Source organism: Hibiscus syriacus, unplaced genomic scaffold (assembly GCF_006381635.1).
Source record: "Hibiscus syriacus cultivar Baekdansim isolate YM2019G1 unplaced genomic scaffold, ASM638163v2 tig00110302_pilon, whole genome shotgun sequence".
Classification (NCBI taxonomy): Eukaryota; Viridiplantae; Streptophyta; class Magnoliopsida; order Malvales; family Malvaceae; genus Hibiscus; species Hibiscus syriacus.
In genome coordinates, this window is record NW_024062671.1 from 420,522 (window position 1) to 425,120 (window position 4,599).

The window sequence follows — 4,599 nt, forward strand, 5'->3', positions numbered from 1 at the left end:
CAGAATTCAGAAAGGAGCAATACTAGCTACGACTTCACTCCCCAGACAATTTAGATCCTTTACGTTCTAACACCCTAAAAACTTGCCACACATACATTAAACAAAAACAAACAAAGTAACCCAAATTTCATCTAAAAAGCAACTAGAAAAGCAGAGGGTTATTTATTTATTTGATTGGAGCTAGGGTGGGATTAAGTGAGGCTTAGGGGTACTTTATCTGGATGTGATGTTACAAGAAACTGAAGAAAGATAACTGGAACAGTCGGTGTTAATGTTGGTTACTTGGTGTTGTCGTTTCAGTCTTCCTTGAGATCTGAAGCAGTGACTGGGAAAAGTTCAAGGGTTTTAAGGGGTGGCCTAGAGATCATGGAGTAGCATGATGATGATGATGATAATGATAAAGGTGAACCCACATCAAACATCATCAACCAATCACTGCCGTACGATCTCATCATGCCATTGTCCTTGTCCACTCTCTCTGGTATATCAAATTTCCACGTACTATTCATCACTTGCTTCGCTGCTTCATCATGAATCCCTGCCTGCAACCCAGAAGGGAACCGTTAGAGAGAAAAGAAAAAGAACGGCAAACAAATTATAAATGAATAAAAGCTGAAAACTGAGCACCGAATAGGCCATACTAAAGAACAAGCAGTGTAGAAGAAGCTCCCGAGACTAAGGGGACCATTTACATTAAAATCAAAAGCTAATAATAGCAGAAATAAAAGAATAAAAACAAGCACATGCATGCATGTATACATTCGTGTGGAGATGATATTTGAACTTTGGAGATATTAAAATTTTGTGTCTTTTAAAGGAACCCTACTTTCAATCTCTTAAAGTTTATTTACGAGATCTTTCTTCTATTATTATTCTTATATCTTCCTGCATGAAACAGTTACAAAACTTTCAAGAAAACCCCCACATAAATCTTAGTTCTCATTCACTTAATTTCATTTAAATATAAACTCATCATTATTGGAGATTAGTCTATCGTATAAGATGAGTATTTTTCCTCTCTTTTTTTTTTTGTTACCTGAGGAAAAAGAATGGGTGAGGCAGAGTTATAGTATGAAAGATGTCGAAAAGCAGGAGACAGCAGGAGAATCAAAGTAGTGAAGAAGTTGATGATGATGATAAAGTTGCTGTTGAAGTTGTAGTTGCCTGGTAAGTTTCTTTCTAAGCTTCTGTCTGTCTCTTGCCTTATGGTTTTGGAACCAATAAAAAACATTTTTACCTTCGATCTTGCCATAAAAAGAGAGCTGAGAAGTAATATGTTGGATTTGAGTGGAATTTGGGGTTGTAATTCCACTCCTATACATCTCTTCCAACATCATAAGTTGCTGTGGTGTTGGACACCACCTACTAGACCCTGCCGGAGACATTATGCAAGAACAAAATAAGAACCTAGAATCTGTATTTCTTTTATAAAAAAAAATTAGAACTGAGACTTGCGGGTTGGGACTTGTGGAATTGAGAAGAAGGGTTTCCAAAATACATGTATAAATAGACAAAGGTGTAGAAGGAAGACACTAGTAGTACATAGGCAATGCTAGAGAATTAAAGACTAGACGGACAATGAGCATAGAGAGAGGAGACAGCAAAAGAAAGAGCGGTTAATAGTACACCGCAGGTCGTCATGCTGATGTTTCCCTGCTACGGGCATTCGAAGTGTTGGTTGCTTTACATTATCACGCATATTTAGAATGGATCAAAAAATATTTTCGATAGTGGATATATATATATATATATATAATAATATAAAATTTTATATTAAATAAATATAAATAAATTTTGAAATGATTCAATTAATAAAATGAATAATTATCTAAAGAAAATTTAAATTCCAAATAAACATTTGTCTACTGTTACCTAAGAAAAGAAAATCTAATATAATGGGTAAGGCGGTAGCAATTAATCTCGTTCTTTAATAATGTGATTAAGGTATGATCTTTAATCATAAGAATTAAAATAATTTTATGATCAATTTTTCTTTTCTTTTACTTTTTTTCAAATAATATATACGGTAAAATAGATTAACCATTTTTACCAATAATAGATATATTGCTTTCTAAAAAATCTTAAAAATAACATAAATGAATACATTTTATTTTTAGTTTCTTGTTTATATATTTAGTGTTCAATACTATTACTTCTAATGATAAATTAATATTATTTTTAATATATTTATGTCTGTTATTATTGAAGTGATAAACTAATATCATAAATGAATATATATATATATATATATATATATATATATATATATATTGCACTTATGTGCCCCTCAAACTTAGAAAATAAATTCAACATGACCCTTTGACCAATGATTCATCGTTGATCGTTATGATGTTAATGTAGCGGTTCACAATGGCTGATATTGTGGTGATGACATTGTAGATAGGCTAAATTGTTTTTTTATCGAGTTCAAATGTCAAATTGATTGTTTTGAAAGTTCAAGGGATTACTTAATTTTTTTAGAAAAAATAAAAATATTCTAAATTTAAAATATAAAAACATTCAAAACATAATTATAAAAAATACTAAAATTAAAATTAAAAAATTACTAGAAAATTAAAACTTGAATTTTATTTATACAAATATGAATTTGTCCATCTTGTACAAATTTTATATATTTATATCTAATTATCTTAAAATTTATGGATGTCCCTTGTTCCCATATAATGGAATAAGGGGAGGTAAGATAGTAGGCCGCCCCAACACCAGTTGAGAGCAACTTCCGTAGAAGACCTCCAAATATAAAATGCCCTCCATGGACTCGATCCCACGACCTCAAGGTTAAGAACCTTATGCTCTACCAACTGAGCTAATAGTCATCTCTATCTTAAAATTTAAATGTCTTTCTAATTTGATTTCACTAATTTTTTTATAAAATTGAATTAAATAAATATTATAAAATCTTAAAAAATAAATTTAAAAGTTATAAAATTAAAATTTATGTATAAATTATCATGAAACTATATAACTAAAAAATATAAAAAATAGTTATACAATTAGAAAAGCATTCTAATGAATATAGTATTATGAAGGGAAGTAAACTTCACCTAAACAAAAAATAATAGGAGAATCGTCGTAACCATCTGTTGGACAAAATCGTTAATCTAAGAATGATATAGAAAAATAATATAATAATAATTATTATTATTATCAAATATCTTTATAAATAATTAATTATAGAGAACGAGTTTACCATGTCTTAGAATTGTTAGAAATAACAATTCGATGCCATAATAACACCTGAGAAGATAAAACAAACAAGATTAAACTTCTTAAGAAAAATAAAATAAAATAAATAAAAATAAAAATAAAAATACTCTTTTCTTGATTGATCTTTTAATTAGAAACAGTTTAGGCATGTCACTACACAGTTTCCTTAAATCAGATTTTCGACCACTCATTTGGTACTCGAGATCATTGGTCGTCTGTCTCCCAGGATACAACAACTAGATGATAAACTATAGTAGCACAACAATAGAGATCACATACTATCTTTACCTTCGACTATCACCGGAAAACTAAGGAGAGAATATTTTTCAAGAAAGTAAAAGATATTGAACTCTGAGATATAAAAAACTTGTTCTAAAATTGTGACTTAACCTAGCAGGTTAACTCAATATTTATATGAAATTTTCAAGAGAGGTTTATTGTAACACCATAACCCATATAATTATACCTATACAGATTATAGATGCTATCCGAATTTTATAAAACCATTTTACTATTCAAAAGCGATTTAAAATTTATTTTCTTAAAATAGTAAATGATATTATAAAAATATCATCATATAAAATTTCATTTCGTTATAACAATTTAATTCAAAATATTTTTATTTATGAATAGTGAATAGTACCCGAACAGTGAACAGTGGGGGAATCGATTCCCTGTAGCAAGGGAATCGATACCCCTTTAACAATCTGGAAAGTTTGTTTTAAAACGTGGTTATTGTTCATGCTACAATAACTACTACAGTAATTTCCAAAAATTACATATTAACTTATAAAAACTTAATATTTCCTCACTATAAAAATTCTATTTTTGTTTCCAACTATATTCAACAAAATAAATTGAATATTATTAATTACATGCCACTATCTATTTCAAAATTTCACAATAGGATGTCTTACTGATATTGAAATATACTCCCTGATGCTCGATGTCACTTTGAACTCTTTATTCCATTACAAGCTTTTTACCTACGCGTGAAAATCATCACACGCTAAGTATAAACTTAGTGAGGCAATTAAAACATTTAACAGTGCAATACAATTCATGCATGATTTTCAATATCAAAAATCAAATTTCCATAAAATCATTTTACTAACATATCCAATATTTTACAATGATCAAAATAATATAAAATCTCTTACCATTTATCCCATAAGCTCGTAAGCTTATTTTACCAAAATACTTACCATTTAAATTCCATAAGCTCGTAAGCTTATTTTTCCTATATACTTGCCATTATTCCGTAAGCTCACAAGCTTATTTGCATAGTTACCATTTATTAACCAATAAAACATAATCCATAGCCAATAGCCCAATATTAAACCTTGAGGACCCTGGGTATTCGAGTAATAT

At 29.2% G+C, this 4,599-nt stretch overlaps 1 pseudogene; it reads right to left on the reverse strand.

The window, feature by feature from the left end:
- Positions 1-296: 296 nt before the first annotated feature.
- Positions 297-1,403, reverse strand: LOC120116691 (annotated as a pseudogene).
- Between the last annotated feature and the right edge of the window lie 3,196 nt (positions 1,404-4,599).